The sequence below is a fragment of the Ursus arctos genome, unplaced genomic scaffold, assembly GCF_023065955.2.
Source record: "Ursus arctos isolate Adak ecotype North America unplaced genomic scaffold, UrsArc2.0 scaffold_3, whole genome shotgun sequence".
Taxonomy (NCBI): domain Eukaryota; kingdom Metazoa; phylum Chordata; class Mammalia; order Carnivora; family Ursidae; genus Ursus; species Ursus arctos.
The window spans coordinates 38,651,878-38,672,339 of NW_026622985.1; the positions used below are offsets into that span (position 1 = coordinate 38,651,878).

Consider the following 20,462-nt stretch of genomic DNA (forward strand, 5'->3'; position numbering starts at 1 on the left):
GAATTGTAACAGTCAGTTAATTTTCTTACAACAGAAAATAGCAAAGCAGTTAAGAAACATCATCTGTCAAAAACAGTATTAAGGCAGGTTAAAGAACCACAAATATAAGGTATATAAATTACAAAATTGAAAACAGAATGTTCAGTAGTATTTGATCTTGATGTCCTTTACAGATTTGTTGTTACATTGATTGGTTTATTTCAATAAATTTTTCAAAATCATGTTAATATTTTCCCCCTATATATGTATGGGCATATAAAATCTTTTAGATTTGGCATTTTCCTACTTTGGACAATGTAAATCTAGAGAAAGGATTTACTAATAATTAAAGCTGGGAAGGTAAATAGATTTTTTTTTTCCATTCTGTACTGGTTTAAAATTTTTTTATTGTGGCAAAATATATATATAACATAAAATCTTCCACTTTAACCATACTAAGTGTAGAATTTAGTGGCATTGATTACATTGACAATGATGTGATATCCTCACTATCTGTTTCCCAAACTTCATCACCCCAAATGCTATATATATATAGAGAGAGAGAGAGAGAGAGAGATTTTATTTATTTATTTGACAGAGAGAGAGACAGCCAGCGAGAGAGGGAACACAAGCAGGGGGAATGGGAGAGGAAGAAGCAGGCTCCCAGCAGAGGAGCCTGATGTGGGGCTCGATCCCAGAACGCCAGGATCACACCCTGAGCCGAAGGCAGATGCTTAACGACTGAGCCACCCAGGTGCCCCAAAAGCTGTATTTTTTAAAATCTTTTTGAGATATAATTCACCTGCCACCTGCCATATCATTAACTTAAAGTGTACAATTCAGTGGCTTTTAATATAATCACAGAGGTGTGCAACCATCACTACAGTCAATTCTAGAACATTTTCATCACCCCAAAAAGAAATTCTGTACCCGTTAGCAGTCAGACTCCATTTCTCCCCACTTTTCTGCCTCTATAGATTTGCCTAATCTGGACATTTCATATCAATGAAATGATATAGTATCTGAGTTCTTGTGACTGGCTTCTTGTACGTTTGTTTTCAAGGCTCATGCACATTGGAACATATATCATTATGCTGTTCCTTTTTACTGCTGAATGCTATTCCATTCTATGGCTATACTGCATTTTGTTTATCTCTTCATTAGTTGATGGACATCTGGGTGTTTTCTCTTTTTGGCTATTATGAATAATGCTGTTATGAAATTTGCATACAGGTTTTGTGTAGACATGTTTTTATTTCTTTTGGGTATATGCCTAGGAGTGGAATTGCTGAATCATATGGTAATTCTATGTTTAACCATTTGAGGAATTGCCAGACTGTTCTTGCAAAGGAACTGGCCCATTTTACAGTTCCAGTAACAGTGTAGGGGGGATTCCAGTTTCTCCACATCCTGGCCAGTTCTAATTGTTCCCGTCTGTCTTTTTGTCCTTCTAGTCCCCCTCTAGTCCTCCTAACTCCACAAGTGGTATCCACTGTGATTTTGATTTCTATTTACTTGATGGCTAATGATGTTGAGCATCTTTTCAGGTGCTTATTGGCCACTGATAGGTTTCATTGGACAAATGTCTATTCAGATCTTTTGCTCATTTTTAAATTAGGTATTTGCTTTTTAAATTATTGAGTTGTAAAAGTTCTTTATACAGTCTGGGTACAAGCCTCTTATCAAATATATGATTTACAAATATTTTTTTTCCTATTCTATAGGTTGTCTTTTTGAGATTTGATTATTTCTTCTCTTAGGTTTCTAATTACACTGTGACTTTATTTGGGGGAGATTCTGAACTCTTTTATGAGATGGGCATATCAGTGACGAATTGCGAAAGGTTACTTCCATTTCTCTTTGCCCACAAAGTCCATTTCCTAACCCTGCACTCTGCACTGTAGCATTCTTTCAGGAGATCCTTATTTCTGTACTTGCTAACGTGCTGGACCCTGGGACCAACGTCTGAAAGTAGGAGATGGAACTCTGTTCTCGGTAAGCTTACAGTCTCGGTAAGCTTACAGACAGGTCAGAAAAAGTTATGTTGTCAGGGAAAGCACTGCACCTTTGCAAACCAGGGAGAGTTTATTTTATTAGACTTATGATATAAACTTGCGAGTAGTGGGAGGAGACTTGAATCTCACTGAGTATATTTTACTTCATGGTGTGTAAAAACTATCCTAGTACAGTGCTTCCAACAAGTGGCCTGTTTCCCCACACTGTCCACTGTCCCTCATCAGAGCCCTCTGCTCAGTCTCCCTGGGCTCTGGAAGCTCACCATGTTGGGTCATTGTTTTTGTCATTGCCTTGGTGGTTTCTTCTCTCCGTTTACCCAAGTCTTATCTGATTTCCAAGGCCTATCTGAAGGTTCCTCGTGATGGTGTCTTGCTGATCACTGATGATCTTTTCTTTCTCCAATTAGTGTGGTGCTTTTGAACCTTAGTTGTGTCTTAACTAGTAGGCCCATATTTGAATGCTTAGCTGTCCTCCTAGCTTGCATGTACTAGAGTTCAGACCACTTCCTTCTTTGGGACACCACCCATGGGGCCAAATGGAAGAAACATGATAAAAACAAGAATTTCTGTTCTAAGTCTCCCAAAGCACTTGGAAGAGTGATGGAAACAAAGTCTGGGAAAAATCAAACAGCGGTGGGTTAGCAGATGCTGAGTTGATATACTTAATTAAACAAGCTGTTATGTTGAGTTAATGGCAACGAAAATATACAAATTCAGATACAGTTTAGGCTGTTTAGCATGTTCCTCCCTCCCACCCCCATATTTTTCATGGGATCCGCACTCTTAGTAGGCTGACGTGGAACTCTCATATGTTTAAAGTTTTCCATTTCACACATGTTGTCTAAATATGTGCACGTAGATTTTGCTTCAGCTACCGGCCTAATAAAAGCCTCTCGTGACTGCTTATCACCTTGTAAAGTAGTTACCAGAGCTACAGTAAAATTTGCCTGCAAGTGAAAAGGCTTTGACTTCCCTAGAGGGAGAATAAAAAACATATGAGACAAACAGCAGCAACTGAACTTATCTGGTGTAGAAAGTGGCAGAATGCCAACCAAATGCTCTGTCCCTAAAATGTTCTAAACCTTTATCTCAACTCCCTAAAAAGGCCACCTTGTTTAAAGAACTTCAAACACAAACTTGGAAATGTCTCATTATTTTGGTACAATTTACACAAACAATCCCCCTTTTTATTGCTATCTTCAGGTGTTAAAGCCCTAAGAGTTAAAAGAATTGTTTAAATGTTTGTATTTCGGGGCGCCTGGGTGGCTCAGTCGTTAAGCGTCTGCCTTCGGCTCAGGGCGTGATCCCGGCGTTCTGGGATCGAGCCCCACATCAGGCTCCTCCGCTAGGAGCCTGCTTCTCTCTCTCCCACTCCCCCTGCTTGTGTTCCCTCTCTCGCTGGCTGTCTCTCTCTCTGTCAAATGAATAAATAAAATCTTTAAAAAATAAAAAAATAAAAAATAAAAAATAAATAAATAAAAAAAAATAAATGTTTATATTTCTTTTTAAAAATGGTGTGTGTGTGTGTGTGTGTGTGTGTGTGTGTGTGTAAATTGTTACTGAAAGTTATTGCCATGCTTATTTTAGGTGCTTCAGTATATCTGATTAGAAATGGTGTTAATTGTTAAGTAGGCAAAGCGGACTTCGAATGCGTGATGAGAAAATAGTAATGAGAAACGTTCATTAGCTATTAGGCCATGAGGACTTTTTTAATAATAGAGGTGGAACGGGCTGATAAATTCTGCTGTTTTGGAGTTGCCATGGGAGAATAGACCATGTTATGTAGAGATATTTTGATGTCTGTCCTAGGACAGGAGACAACTCTAGCCTCGTTTTGCTCAGAAGTATTGGTATCTTTTTTGAAGTTATTTTTTTAGAAAGTTCACTCAACTTTTTGCTTTACAATTCTTTAAATTCTTAAACCCAGAGAATCTTAGTGCTAGAAAACCCAATTATAATTAAATGCCTTATTTCCTGAGTAATCAGTATTATTTTTCCTACTATTATTACCACTCCGTTTGTTGAATACTGTCGTAGAGAACATTTCATAGATGCTACTTTATTTCGATTCCTTCAGAAATCCCTAGAATGAGGTAGGGCAAACTCAACATAACTGCTTGTTTATATTGGCTTAGGGATGAGGGAAGCTGAGGTTCAGACTTACCAAGTGACTTGGTAGAGGCACGGGTAGCAGGGGATAATTTTCTCTCTACTCCTCTGCAGTGCCACTTGGAAAGCTTCAAATCTTAGGGGCACCTGGCTGGCTCAGTTGGTAGACGATGCTCTTGACCTTGGGGTTGTGAGTTTGAACCTCACGTTGGGTGTAGAGATTACTTAAAAATAAAATTGTAAAAACAAAAACAACTTCAAATGAGGTTATCGTGATACTTCCCAGTTAGGAAATACATTTTTGCCAAGAAATAATAAACCTTTTCATCAAAAGTGCCAGAGAGGCTACCACAGTAGTGACTCAAAACAAAGCGGAGATGGAAGTTTTGGGTCCTTTCAGCTCTGTCACTGAGCCCACTCGGTCAAGGTTTTGGGAAATGGGAAGCCCTCATTGTTGTTTACTGAATTACCCTGTTTCTCTATATAACTGAAAATTCGGCCTTCAGAATTTTCAGTTTAACAGATGATTTTCCTTAAAGGAAGAGGAGATTTGCTTGTGTTCTTGGAAGAAAGTATAGTAATTAAACCTAAGCCATTTAAATATTAGAGAGCATGCTGTTCCTGGGCCAAAAAATAGAAAAACAAGGTGTAGGGGCGCCTGGGTGGCACAACGGTTAAGCGTCTGCCTTCGGCTCAGGGCGTGATCCCGGCGTTATGGGATCGAGCCCCACATCAGGCTCTTCCGCTATGAGCCTGCTTCTTCCTCTCCCACTCCCCCTGCTTGTGTTCCCTCTCTCGCCGGCTGTCTCTATCTCTGTCGAATAAATAAATAAAATCTTTAAAAAAAAAAAAAAAAAAAAGAAAAGGTGTAATCACCTAACAAAGCTGTGTTTTATTGTATGCAATATGTATATATTTTACATATAAATTAAATATTTGTTATATATTTATGTAATAAAGTTATAGGATATGATAATTCCTTAAACCAAAGTCTATTCCATGGATTAGAACATATTGTAAATTCAGTATCTGTCCATAAATAAATACTTAGAGAAATTTCATGGAACCAGCAATTACATTTTGAAATTGCTACTACAAAACTAGATGACCAATCCTGGAATTGGAATATAAATTAGTCAATCAATCTTGTTAGAGCTGCCAGAATTTTTTTTTTTATTTCTTATTTATTTATTTTTTTGATGGGAACAGGTAAGGTGAGCTTTATCTTTGCCTTGGATTTCTATTTACAGCAAAGTATTCAACATTGTGCTGTGGTAGTACATTGATAATACAGCCATAATGCTGATTCACCCATTTACCAAGTTTTATGTAATAGCTGTTGCCTTTTTATCCCTAAGTGCTCTATATCATGCTTTCTTTTGATAACAGTAGTACATTTTAATATATAAATTTAAAATTTTGTATTTTTAGAAAAAACTGGGGGAAAATGTAATATTTTTCACAATAAAACTTTGGGATTTAGCTCTGTCATTCTAGGTCAGGCATGGTCATCAGTAAGTCTAGGAACCAAAGATTCCCACTTTCCTAATGCCTCTTTTTGTCCCCTTTTATTGCTGTGCTGCGGACGTCCCATCACACAAGATTTCCCTCTACTCTGGACTTCACTGGGATCAATGTGATTGCATTGATTTCTGTATGTGCTGTTTGGATTTTTCCCTTTTTTTTTAGAAATTTCCCTTGCTAGTGCTTTTGAAAGTTGCACCCTGTAGCCTTTCCGTACTTGGCGTTGGTATTTTACAATAGATTTGAAGAAAAATTGTATGAGGTTCCAAGGCAAATATTTATCCGTTATTTTTTTGAAGTTAAAATGAATGCTGTAACAATTCCACAATAAATACATGACATTAATGTGCTAAATTAATTTAAACAGTTTGACATTTGTTCCTTGAAGGACTCTTCTGGATTTTTATAATCTCACTTAAGTGAGGATACAAGGTGGTTTAATTACTTTCCAGCAGTGCACACTCTAACAGCCAACATTCCAAGTTAAAGCTATGTGTCTTCTTGGGGTTTGAACTGTTTCCACCTAATCCAAGGAAAAATATTTGAGGGACATTAGTTAATGCATTTTCCAGGAATGGGAGTGGGTAAGTATTTTTTTCATAGCTTATAGAATATTTAGCAATTTGAGCTCTAATATTTAATTTTATAGCATTCTCGGTACTGTGGCAAAGACTTCCTCTAGAAATAGAGAGAAATTATGTGAATTCCCTTCTTGGTGTGTTTAGAAGGGCAAGTCATAAATCTTCAGTCTCATATTTTTCTAAAATGAAACTGGGCATTGATATTTGCTGTGATCTAATATGCAGATATAATGAAAAGACTCATAAAGTATAAAGATTTTTGAAAGTTCTCACAAAAGGTCATATAAATTGAAACTGTGATGCAGAGAACATCTAAGATTTAATTATTCTTTTCTATGATAGTTTATCTAAGTTCTGTTAAAACCTTAATAACATTAAGTACTAATGAAAGAACCTTATGTGTTACATTTGCATTCATAAATATCCATGAAGGATCTCTTTCACCAGTGTTATTCAATCTTAGTCCAGGACAAGGTCAGACATTGATTATGTTTGACAGTCTTAACAAAAGTGAATAGGAAAGATAGATTTTCTTGTATTTTACCGCTAGAATGGTGAGGGGCAATGACCTCTATGTAGTATAATACATGAAGAGGGATATTAACACATAGAATGATAATGATCAAGTGCAGCTATAACAGTTACTATTTATTGAGCATCTGCTAGGTGCCAGGCCCTACAACAGCTCTTTATGTATGTTTCATATAATGTAATTTTAGCAAACATCTTAAATTCAGACCGTATTATACCCATTTGCCCAAACCTGGAAACTGAAGTTCCAAGAAATTAAATGACATGTTTAAAGCTTCCCAGTTAGAGGCCAGTTTGCATACATTTGACCCCACTGGGCCAAGCTGCTTGTGTTTGGCTACCTTGTGGTCAGAGACAGAGAAGGTATTGATAATATATAAATTATTTATTTGGCTCAGAAATGTTTGTGCTTTTAAATTTGAATTACCTGTCTTTGGCAGTTTGGAATTTGTAACATGATGGAAGATAGTAAAACTGCACTCAAATTAGTATGAATATTTTGATTTAAGCTTCTCTGATTACTCCCCATTTCATATGACACACAGATGCCTATTTTTCTTATATTTAACAAATGCGTGCATAGCCCTGGTGTGTGTCAAATGCTGCTCTCCGTATTTAAGAGAATGAATTCATTTAATGCTCACAGCATCTCTATAGAGTAGGTATTATTTTTATTCCTGTTTTACAGATAAGATAACTGAGGAACAAAGAAGTTATGTGACTTCTTGCTCAAAATTATAGGTAGAAAGTGGCTGAACCGGGATTTGAACCCAGTTTGGTTCCAGAGTTTGTGCTCTTAACTGTCTGTATTTTTCAGATTTTATGGAACATGGTGAAAGCAATAATTGTTTGAAACTTATTGCTGGACTTGCAAGTGTGTGAGTGTAAATGGAAATAATAAATAATGTCAATAAGATACTTAGTAAGAAGTAATGGCCCCCAATAAGACCTTGGAATTCTCTATGTTAAAAATAGAAGATGAATCTTGAGAAAAGCTTTAATTGTGTTAAAAGCCAGTTGAGAGTCCTACTTTGTAGACTCGGTTGATGTTGTGCAAGCTCTTCTTTATGGATCTAACTGAGCAGGATATTGTTTCCTACATTGTACCACAAGTTAACATTACTTCCACTAATGAAGAAGTATTGAGCTCCGTGAGGACTATTTCCCGCCCCACTTCTATGTGTCACGGCTTTAGCCCATATGTTATAAATGAGAGAGATTTCTTATGGACATACGGGACAAATGAGGCTTTTAGAATTGTTATGTTAAAATAGGGCTGATGTTTCCAGAGCTTTAGAGAGAGAAAGGCTGGATGCATCAATCAAAACCATGGATTGGTAAAAGTGAAACTGAAGAAGTTTCTGAAAAAGAGAAGTTTTTGATTAATTAAGATTTCAGCTTGTATGCATTTCAATTTTGGCAAAAACAAAGCTTAAGCGATTCTAGCTGTGCAATGTGGGAAAGTCAGGGAATGTAAATGAGAGTTTGCTATGAGACTTTCTAGAAGTATACTCAGCCTAAAATTGAATATTTATGTGGGGGGGGGTAGGGTGGAGTGACAGGTGGGGAGAACCCCCAGCTCCTCTGGGGGTAGATTAAGGACCTTTGGTTTAAACTGGATCTTCTAACTACTCTGTTTACCTGTAATCAGAGGCAAGTTTAGCAGGAGCTAATTTACTGGATTTAGGTTTCAGGGCCTCTTCCTTACCCCAGCCCCTTCCAAGGATTTGGGAGGGCCTCTGGCTATGTATGTTCACATGGCCATATTGTTTTGCAAAATTTGAAGAATTTTAAGATACTTAAACCAGTTAGTTAAGACTGCTGTCTCGTTTCTACTCTGACCCTCCTTCCATCACATTTCCCACATACTGGATTGCTTTGGAGTGATCACAGGCATTTTTTGGATCTGGCTACAGGGAAGTTGAGCTGGGAATACACAACTTTAACCTCAGTCGAAAGATGCTTTGGAATGTTTCAGTCAGACAGCTGAGAAATCACAGATTCCTAGTTTTGACAAAGAGATTTCTTTTTGCACCTTTACCTTTATTTATTAAAGAACTGAGAAAACTCAGATAATGGAACCTAAAATTAAAGCAATCAAGGTGAATGATGAAAGAAATAGAAATTACTCTCCAAAAAACATATTGTATACAAAAAATCACATTATCCCCAAAGCAGTAATTCGTTGAGAAGAAGAGATAACTTTTGAATAGAAGTAATAAAATGGATTGCTTGAAAGTCTAGTTAACAAAGAGGATTGAATCCTATGAATCCCTTGGGAAAAGAGTTATGTTTCTTGCTGATTTGACCACAAAATACTAACATGGAAAAAGACAACATAAAACTTCATAATAATATGTATCTACAATGAGCTTTATAGTGAACAAGTGTCTTCAATTCAAAGACTATTTAGGGATACTCATGACATGTGAAACTTCGAAATGCCCTGAAATTTTGCAGCTTATATATGAAAGAAACTTTGTGGAAGTTTCTTCAGATTGGACAATGGTCCTAAAAACTGATCTGAGTTATGAAGGTTAGAAGCTTTCTTTTTCTTTTTTTTTTTTTTTTTAAGATTTTTATTTATTTGATAAAGAGAGAGATAGCCAGCGAGAGAGGAAACACAAGCAGGGGGAGTGGGAGAGGAAGAAACAGGCTCCCAGTGGAAGAGCCTGATGTGGGGCTCGAATCCAGAACGCTGGGATCACGCCCTGAGCTGAAGGCAGATGCTTAACACCTGTACCACCCAGGCGCCCCAGAAGCTTTCTTAACCATATATTTCTAAACAGTTGGTTTCTATATCTTCATTAGAAGAAACACCAAATTATTGTTCAGCTTTATGTGTGGAACATTATATTACAAAATTGTCACTTGTCAAAATGTGCATAGTCAAACATTTTAGGAAGAGAGCATTATAGAGGTGTGCCAGATGATTGATTAATGAAAAGAGGATGGTGTTTCTCAGGGGGGGTTTGTGATGTTTTTGGTATTTTTCAGTTGCTTAAAATTTAACTTTTGATCATTTTTCTTATTCTACATGCATTTTCACTATCTAATGGTTTATTAATAAGTTTGTATTTTTCATCTTTAAAAGGGCTCCAGGATGCCTGGGTGGCTCAGTCGGTTAAGCGTCTGCCTTACCCCAGGGTCCTGGGATCGAGTCCTGCCTGGGGAGCCTGCTTCTCCCTCTGCCTGCCTCTCCCCCTGCTTGTGTGTGCGCATTCACTCTCTCTGACAAATAAATAAATAAAATATTTAAAATAAATAAGTAAAAGGGCTCCAAAAGCATTCAGACCGCACACTGCCTGTCTGAGGTTAATAGTTTGTAATGTGAAAAAATACTATGTGGCATACATATTCCACAGTGCCTAAGGTGAGAAGTAGAAGATCCCTCCCCCACTTCCATTTTGAAGCCCGGAAGAATACCTCCAAGAAGGGTTTAACCTTTCCTGTGTATTTTCTAGATTGTTTAGATCTGTTTTGTCCAATAAAGTAGACACTAGCCACATGTAGCTATGGAGCACTTGAAATGTGACCAAGGTACTGAATTTTTAACTTAATTTAAATTTCATTTAATTTCATTAAAATTTATTGAATTTAAATTTAAATTTGATACTAAGACCCAATTCATTAATTAAACATACTGCTAAGTATGTTTAGGACAACTTGGGTATGTTAATTTACTTCAGCCGTGAATTTTGTGAAATCTATAATATGTCGCTCGTGTGTACCTTCGTGTGTGTGTGTGTGTGTGATACAATTTTTTCTGCATATACTATTCTACATCTTAACTTTTTAACTTTGCGTTTTGCACAGTAACTTAGAGATTTATCTCATTCATTTATTAGCTGCATAATATTCTTTTCTATTTGTATGATCTTTTTTTCACATAGATACTGGAGCGATTTTTTTAAATAGGAGTGCGATCACATCACTTACTCCTATGTTTAAAATCCTCCCGTAGCTTCAGATCTCTTTCAAAGTCCCCAGGCATTACTATGCCTCTAAGGCCTGCCTTGTTCTGTCCCTTCACTGTTCTTCTGCCCGGTTCAAGGTAGCATGTGCGTCTGTTCATCTGTAATGTGGGGATTAAACACAGGTACTTTATTCTTTTTAAGAACTCTGTCGGAAATGTTACCAGTAAAGCAAAGTGTCTTCATTTATCAAATGTAAAGTCTTATTTAGTGTCTCACTTATCTGACCACCAGCAGCTCCTCTTAAAGCAAAGAAATCTGATTTTTCCTCACCAATAGCATTCACTGAAGTAAAATAAACCTTGTTAACCAGAGTAAAGAATGTTGCAGGCACTCTCTAATCAAGAGCACATTTGAAGGCGGAAATGGTGTTACGGCAGATAGATGAAGTGCACTGTGTCGTAAGAATTTGGTGCTTCTTTATTGCTAGATTAGATTTCAGAATTTAGAGTCTAAATTTTCCCTTTCACATCTGGTGACACTTTTTTTAATCAGTGTGCAAAAGGAGAAAAATCTGTCTGCCTTCTCTCCATGCCTCTCACTGCAGTCCAGCCTATGCCAGGCTTAAGGAAAAGCCTTTCACGTTGGCAGGGAAATTCCAAAATGGTTTCCAAGCCTATTAAAAGGGAGAGTTTTGCAGAAAAATCTAAGAATTTTTTTTTTAATTGGAGTGGTACAAACTAAGAAGCAACTTTTAAAATTAAACAATGAAAAGTAAAAATGTGTTGGCTCAGAGCATATGTAATGCTGGTGTTCCAGTGCCATCAGTATAAGGCGGACTCCTGTGATCTATTAAAACTCAAAATTTAGGAATGTAGAATTGTGGAGGATTTATGATTATTGACAGCTAAAAGGGATTATGGGACAAGGTATGGTGATAGTTAGAAACACATGGACTGGGGCACATTTATCACTGAGTAAATGTGTTGGATGAACAAATGAATAAACAAGGAAACCATTGCTTCCAGTAAGTAGCCTGCATTAGAGCATTGTGCCCTGGGAGCAGGGGACTGAACAAAGCCAGGATGAGTGAAGCAGAGAGAAAGGAATATGAAGTGATTGCAGAGAAGCCGTGGCCTCTAAAACTGTGGCTGGAATGAAATAGGACCCTAGGGGGTGAGGACAATTGTCGAGATATGAAAAGATAGCCATTTATGTGTGAGTCCAGGCGAGTGGCAACTCTACTTTGAAGTTATCAGAACTTTCTAGACTAAGGTTTTAATGATATCAGGAATGAGGGTATGTGGTGGACTGACCAAAGGCGAGCTTGTCAATGCGTTCAGAGAAGATGAGAATGAAGGTGTAAGTGGGTCTGGTCTGAGTATCTTTAAGACTGTTTATGAAGAAAGTGACAAACTCCAGCTTATCTTGGCTTAACTGAAAAGGGGCATTTGTTGGCCCCTACCAAACAGCGCATGTGTTGGGCTGACTTCAGGCATGCCCTGATCCGGGTTCTGATGACAGTCTGGGATGGTCTCCCTTGCTGTGGAGGGCTGAGCTTCCTCTGGTGGCAGGACGGTGTAGCTGTTGCCCTACACTTTGGTGTATGTGCTGGTCATGACTGTCTCTCACACTGTGGGAGTGTCTTCATAAACAGGTTTTTAATTTTAATGTAGAATTTTACATTTACATGTAATGTTGAGTTTTAACCTTTTGGTTAGCACTTTCTGGGTCCTGTGCAAGTAATCTTTGCCAACCGAAGATCCAGAAAATATTCCCTTATTTATCTTTTAGGCCCTACTGTTTTACCAGTCACGTTCTGCTCAGAACTCCTTGCAGGTTTCTGGTTGATCCTACTGTGTAGCCACAGTTGGGGACCACTAGTCTAGATGGTGCTGAGAGTCTTCCCAGGATTCCTGGGTACGGCCACAGTGTGGGGTAACTGCTCACCCCAGAAGAAATGACCAGTTTCACCAAACACCTGCACGTTGACCTCTTCTGTGGCAAACTAATATTCATTAAAATCTTTTATTTTTATTTTATTTTTTTTTAAAGATTTATTTATTTCTTTATTTGACGGAGAGAGACAGCCAGAGACAGCCAGCGAGAGAGGGAACACAAGCAGGGGGAGTGGGAGAGGAAGAAGCAGGCTCCCAGCGGAGGAGCCTGATGTGGGGCCTGATTCCGGAACGCCAGGATCACGCCCTGAGCCAAAGGCAGATGCTTAACGACTGTGCCATCCAGGCACCCCTAAAGTCTTTTGTTTGAAATAAATAGGACTTTGCCCTTCTCTGAGAGAGGATTTACTACTTGTTTTAAGAAATGAATGATGTGAGGGGCGCCTGGGTAGCTCAGTCGTTAAGCATCTGCCTTCAGCTCAGGGTGTGATCCCGGCGTTCTGGGATCGAGCCCCACATCAGGCTCCTCCGCTGGGAGCCTGTTTCTTCCTCTCCCACTCCCCCTGCCTGTGTTCCCTCTCTCGCTGGATGTCTCTCTCTCTCTCTCTGTCAAATAAATAAATAAAACCTTTAAACAAAGAATTCTTTAAAAAAAAAAAAGAAAGAAAGAAAGAAATGAATGATGTGAATATATCTGTGGTTAGTAAAAAAAAGAAAATCTAGACAGTGTATCTCTTTGTCAGCAGTGATCAATTATATTGTGTAGTCAAGGTGTCTTCTTGGATTCTGAGACCTTAAGACTCCTCAACCTCAGGACTCTAGATCCTTTATTTTTGACACTGTTGCACACTACGAGGTATCCAAGATGTGAGAAAATAGAATTATTCCAGATGGGGCTCCTTTTTCATTTTTTACAATGTTTCCATCTAATCCTCTCCCACAAAAGAAAAATTCCCCTTGGACTTGCTTCTGTTATCATTTGTGTTCGTTTTGAAACCGTGACAACCGTGTGGACGTAGTACAGGTGCGTTGGTGGGAGAGGGGTTGTTAGCTCTTCGTGCTGTGCTGCAGAGGGCGAGGTGCTGTGGTTGCCAAAGCGAAGCTGCTTTCAAGTCATTCAGCCTGTTTTGGAGCCAGATGTAAATGAAGTAACTTTTTTTTTTTTTTTTAAGATGAGTTAATTTTCAGATATCTGATCATTATAATTTGGGATAGACAGAAAGGCAGAGTAACACCGATGACGTGTCAGGGTCTGGCTAGATTCCTGGCTCCCCCTCTCACTCACTGTGTGGCCTTGGCAAGTCCTTCAGTCTCTCCGACATGAACAAGATAGTAATTCCCACCCTGTAGGGGCGTCACACCGGTTCAGCCCGTCAAGTTCCGGGCTCTCAGGGCCTGATGCGCAGAACGTGCTCATTGGATCTTAGTTATGCTGTTGGTTCTGCTGAGGCCACAGCAGGGTCTCTGTTGTGCTCGATCCTGTCTCCTTGTGGTCCATCCGGGGTTGGGAGGCGCTCTTAAAAATCAACATGCGAAAACTCCAGGAAGGAGCGGGGGTGTGATTTATTTAAAATAATTTTTTAAAAAGTGTTTGCTTACTTGGGTTTTTTGTTTGTTTTTGTTGCCTTATTTTGAGAACCAGAGACTTCTTTGCTTCCTTTCCCTCACATCATAGCCTATCCCAATGTGTTTGAACCCTTCTGTGTGTCAAATGCACATTTGTTTCTCTGTGCAGAATTTTGATAGTGAGTATTTCAAAAGATAAAAGCGGAAGAGAAGTTTTTATGGATCTCTTTTTAAAAATTTTTTTAAGACTTTATTTGAGAGAGAGAGGGAGAGAGAGAGAACACAACTGTGGGGGGGGAGCAACAGAGGGAGAGGGAGAGGCAGACTCCCTGCTGAGCAAGGAGCCCCACACGGGGCTCGATCCCACCACCCACCACCGTGGGATCCATGACCTGAGCTGAAGGCAGACGCTTAACCGACTGAGCAACCCAGTGCACCAGGGTGTTTCTCTCTCTCTTTTCTTTACCTTGAAATATTATTATAAAATAATAAAGCTTTCAAGTTCTAAAGCATAATACACCATGCATCCATGTGCCTCCCACTAGCTTCGGAAACAGAACGGTATGAAGGCTGCCACGGAAGCTGCCTCTGTACACCTTCGCCCCCCAGAGAGGTAGCCGCTCATCCCCTGCCATTTTCTTATACCACATACGATGTGTAATCCTCGACTGTGTATGGTTTTGTTTTGCTTATTTTAAAAGTTTATCTAAGTGCTTACGCATTTTCTTGCCTTCTGCTGCAGATCGCTCTCTTTCTGCAGTGGCCTATTTGTCAGCTTCATCATGTGGCTGGTAACTCATTCACGTGAACTGTGGTATTTCCTTGCGTGAAGATACCATAGTTATTTACCCCTTCTCGTGGTGGTAGACAGTTACACCCTCTCTCTCTCACGGACCATGCTGCCATCAACGTTTCTATACGTGTTTTACTTCACAGATACTTGTAGCTTCGGTTTTGTTTTGTTTGTTTTTATACAGGAAATGAATTCTTTTTAGTCTGGTCACATGTTGTGACCTCATTGTTTGTATCATCATCATAAGATTGCACTACATCTTTTACGTCTTTTCTAGCTCAAAATTATACTCTTTGTGTTATTTAAACTGGATAATTTGAATTATTGGATTTTCATTATATGATTGCATCCTGTTAGTGTGTCTCTTCAGTACGTTCTTTAGAATGTGGATTTTACTTAAAGCAAGGGAAAGTTCTATTTTGAACATTTTTGAGAACAAAAATAAATGGAATATTAGAAATTATCATTAAGCATGATGACACAAGACAGTAAATTTTTCCACCCAGTTTTGTTTCTTTCCTGGAATCTGGAGTAATTACAAATGCTAATAATTTAGGATAAACATGACTGTATCCCTATGTAAAAAAACCCTTGTCTACTTGTAGATCAGTCCCTGTACTTGATTCCACACGAGTTCCGATGACATTGAGTATTTTGTGTTCTCTTTCACCTTGAGTGAAATTTCATACAGTCAAAGCATTCTGCTGTTCCCTTTGCCTTTCTCTCTTTTGCCTCTTAACTAAATGAAAACCTAATGTAAGATTATGAATAGGCCAAGTACTAGAGTGAAGAAAAAAGTACTAGAGAATCTGAAGCAGGGGGAGATTAAACCTGACTGAAGGGCCTGGAGAGGATTCTTGGAGGAAAGGGACTTTAAGCTGGGCCTTCAAGAATGAAGACCTCCAATGTCTGTGACAAGCAGGAGGCGTGGGGAGCCTCCAGAGAGCCCATCCGCTAGCTGAATCCCAGTACCAGAGAGCCCGCTCACAGCGCTACGCAGAAGTGCTTGGCGCTGTCCAAATTTCTGGCCCTCAGATTTGTGAGGTGTAATAAAAATCGTCCTTGTTTTAAGTCGTAAGTTTGGAGTAGTTTATTATCACCAGTAGTTAACAGAAATGGCAGCAAACACCAAGGAGGGGAATCCTTTCTTTCTTCATTTTTTTTTTTGTTTTTTTTTGCTTCTGTTTGGTTGGTTTTGCTTCTTGCTGAAGACGATATCTAGTCCTCCAAAACCTCTCCCCCAAAGACACTCCTGCATGTTACATGTAGAGCTTGTAGCAGGAAGACTGAGTTCAGAGAGAATTCCACGTAGAGGAATTGGCATGAACAAAGATGGCGAAGTAGGGAAGGACAGAATATATGGAAGGTAGACTGAATCAGATGTGACTGGGAGCAGGATATCTCTTGGAGAGTAGTGACTAACTAGACTAGAAAAGAAGATTACGGACATGGTATGAAGGGCCTCGAGTGTGAGTTTGAAGAGACTAGATGACATAGAGCCTCTGAAGGCTTTTTGGAAAGAGAAATTATACTAGTGGGACTTGTCTTTGGGAAACTTCTCAGATATTTTTAGGATGGACTCAAGTGTGAAGAAATGAGGGGATCAGGTTGGAAGCTACGGCAGATGTCATATGAGTCTGATTGGTGGTGGCTGGACCCAGAATGAAGACTAGAAAATAGGTGGCAGTGGTGCGCCTGGGAGGCTCAGTCAGTTAATCAGTTAAGTGTTCGGCTCTTGGTTTTTGCTCAGGTCATAATGTCAGGGTCATGAAATCAAGCCCTTCAAGGGGCTCTATGCTCAGCGCAATATCTGCTTGGGTTTCTGTCTTCCTCTTCTCTCCGCCCCACCTCGCCACCACCATTCTCTGTCTCTCAGATAAATAAATCTTAAAAAAAAAAAAAAAAAAGAAAGAAGAAAAGAAAATCGGTGGGAAACCTTTTGGGCAGGGCTACCACTAACCCACTCAGGGAATTCTGGGAATTAAAAACATGCCCTGTCTTTAAGACCTCTTACTTCCATTTGTTAGAAAGTTGTTGTAATATATGTATCTAATTAGAATAAGACACTTGACTGCCATCTACTGGAAATTAAACATACACAGCTACAATGGGAATGCTCCTTCCTGCAGATGTGGCACTCTTGTGCAGTACACAACCTGTACTTCCATGTCTGTGACCATAATCATGTGGGTATGACTGATAGGTCTTGGTAACTAATTACATTCGTTATCAGAGGGAAAAAGAAGAAACTTCCAACTCTGGATGGTAGGGAAGTTGGTAATAACATTAATAGAACTGGAACTTATTCTTAGGGAATAGATTCACAAAACAGAATTATTCTAAACATGAAAAATTCAAGAAGTTCCTCATGTTATTCATTGATCCTAGTACTTTGCACTTACACAGTTAGACTTTTTTTCTTTTCTTCTGAAGTCTCATGTTTCCAGTCTTTGTGACATCTGAGAATGGTGACCAGTCTCTCTTCTCTCTTGGATTCCATACCCTCCTCCCCCCCCGCCCCCCCCCCGCCACATCCATATCTTTTCCTTCTTTCCTGATCATTGCTTCTCGATCCCCTTTGTAGGCCCTTTTTTTCTCAGATTTTCATTCATATGCCTTTGCATACAGTGGGTGCACAATAAATGTTTGTTGAATTGAATGACATTGCCTTTGAAAGACAGTTTCAGGTTTACCAGGAGACTGACTCATGGGTGCTAGGGACTAAGGGTGTGCCAGAATTCAGAAAGTAGAAACCTATACTAAATACAGTCCCTTGTTTTAGGATCTATTTTCTACACAATGGGTCACTCTTTATTGGGGGAATTCCTGTACTGTTCATCTGTTCATCATTGTTCAGTGGTGGCAACACCAGGAGAACAAATTATTTATATTGGCTGTGTCATACAGGCGTGTCTAATTCAAAAAATACTTTCAAACAAAATAATGAAGCTTCTCCGTCTTCTAATTCAGAAAGAATGAAATGTTCCTTTTTCTTTTCTTTTTTTTTTAAATCTCGACTTTTGTACAAGTAGATTAGTGATGAGTTAAGTAAGATTCCATTTAAGTATTTTTTTTAAGATTTTATTTATTTATTTGACAGAAAGAGAGACAGAGAGAGAGGAAAAACAAGCAGGGGGAGTGGGAGAGGAAGAAGCAGGCTCCCAGTGGAGGAGCCCGATATGGGGCTCGATCCCAAGACCCTGGGATCGATCGGGCTCGATCCCAGGACCCTGGGATCATGCCCTGAGCCGAAGCCAGACGCTTAACGACTGAACCACTCAGGCGCCCCCCCCCATTTAAGTATTTTCATTTGAGGTTACTTGCTAACATTCTTACCACCACCACCTCCTCCTGCCCCCCAACCCATTCTCCTTGGTTGCTTTTGCTTTCATTTTTCATGGGGCTTGTATATCAAGGCAAACGCAAGAACTTTGCTCTTCTGACACAACTTTGCAAACATTTATTGTGTGGCTGCTTTGTGCAAAGTGCTGTGGGAGGCTTCACTGAAGATACAAAGGTTTCAGATTGCTTCTGCCCTTTAGGAGAGACTGGCTTAATGGGAGAAGTAGACACATATGTAACTGCTCCAGGGCAGGCGATGACAAGGGTCATAATATAGTGCAGACAGAGCCAGGACTCCCTGTGTAAACATCACTCCAAGACTGAGCCACCATACATGGACTTAGCCATATTTCTTTTCTAAATCGCACATGTTTAACTCGTAATTTACCTGTGTTGGATTAGAATGTGTTTTCTTCAAAGATTCTTATGCCAAAAACCAACTATGAAATTTAAGATTTAGCAGAATTTAACTAAAAATACATTGGATAACATTGATTTGATTCTTTTAAATTTGATTTGATTTTTTAAATGCTTTTAAGTTGGTACTACCCAAAGAAATTAGAGAAAACTAGAGTGATATTAAGTAAACAAGGATATAAACCAGGAGTTTTAGGTTTATGTGAGCCCAGTATTTAGGAAATAAATATCCTGAAATTCCCTAGCCAAATTTTATTTTAAAATATGTTTTGAGTACAGGAAAAAGAAAGTTATAAACAAGTACGGTAGGAAAAAATAAATATAACTCATAAATACAATGAGGTAGAATATAAATACAGAGTGGATCATTGCTGTTTAATTGAGGTGCCTTCTATTTAAGTAAAACCAATGACATTTTTAGTTATGGAGAACTGAAGACATTTATTTGAATTTCTAAAATTTAAATGTATTTAAGATTTGAAATTTAAACAAATTGTTACTTTAAAAAAAAAATCATTTCTTCTACATTAACTCAATCCCAAAGAAATGAATGAGTGAAATTGAACCAAGTATATACACATTATACAAAAATAAATGCCACTGAAAACGCATTTTAACTTTTGTTTACAGCTAGTGACAAAAATTAAGAGTGTACGATTTGTGTAATAAGTAAATAATTCAGGTTTACGGACTTAACATGATGACTTGCAACTTTTACTTAAGAAATTCATTCTTAAGATGAAATGCATCTTCCTGAGGGCATAATTACCTAATGCATTGTCCTTAAAAATCCAAAATCGGAAATGAGCAGTCTGTCAACCAATTTTATAGGTAATATGAAATTGGGAAGTATCTCAAATAGCGAAATAAGAGAAGTATCACAAAGATACCAAAAAGGTTTAAAAGTATCACAGGAAATAGTAAGATAATACATCTAAGAGCAAGTAATCTGAAAGAGATATTCAATGGGAGAAGATGCTTAGTAATGCTGAAAGGGTGCCAAGGTGATATCAGACAGCAAAGTAGGTATGAGGTTGCAATGGGATATGGCAGGCACGAAGAGCTATTGCCATTTGGGGAGTCATCTTGCAAACTCATTACAGTAAAAAGAAAGGAAGCCAAAATCTCTTACAAGCTGACAGTATCAAGAACACATTTGTCTTATACCAACCCAAGAACTTCCAAACCAGTAGCCATGGATATTTTGAGTAATTTGGAAAACAGAAATTACAGCATTTAGAGTAGAGAAGAATAGACTTAATAAAAAAGATTTTCAAAATAAAATGTCTTGGAGTGCCTGGGTGGCTCAGGTGGTTAAGCATCTGACTCTTGATTTCAGCTCAGGTCATGATCTCAGGGTTGTGGGATCAAGCCCCGTGTCGGGCTTCATGCTGGGTATGGAGTCTGCATGAGATTCTCTCTCTCCCTCTGCCTCCCACCCCATGTGTATGTACTCTCACTCTGTCTCTCTAAAATAAATCTTTTTTAAAAAATGTCTTCTCTTTAATAAAACAGTATGAAGTTATATGATGGATAGAAGCAACTTGTTGAAAGACAAAATTGTTCAGTTTAAATTGAGACCATGGAAGCTGGGAGTAGTGTGAACACTTTCATAGGCAATTCTCAGCATCTAGGCCAGTTGTGCAGATTACAAAAGAGCATCTTAGGGCAGGTATGGGAGCTGGATCACTTGAAGTAGGTTTGGGATTCATGAAGTAACATTAAGTAACAGTGCCACAATTGATTAGAAACCAGCATGTTCTAACCATGAGGTAGTATTTCTACCGTTGTCT

At 38.6% G+C, this 20,462-nt stretch overlaps 1 protein-coding gene and 1 long non-coding RNA gene across 2 annotated transcripts in view; one reads left to right on the forward strand and one right to left on the reverse strand.

Annotated features, from left to right (window-relative positions):
* Positions 1-20,462, forward strand: part of UMAD1 (UBAP1-MVB12-associated (UMA) domain containing 1) — a 217,107-nt gene that overhangs the window by 85,865 nt on the left and 110,780 nt on the right. The gene's annotated exons all lie outside the window — the stretch shown is intronic.
* Positions 1-20,462, reverse strand: part of LOC123001414 (uncharacterized) — a 227,578-nt gene that overhangs the window by 3,914 nt on the left and 203,202 nt on the right. Inside the window, exon 3 of the long non-coding RNA XR_008956304.1 lies at positions 4,159-4,327. This is a non-coding gene — a long non-coding RNA (uncharacterized LOC123001414). The remainder of the gene's footprint in view (positions 1-4,158; positions 4,328-20,462) is intronic.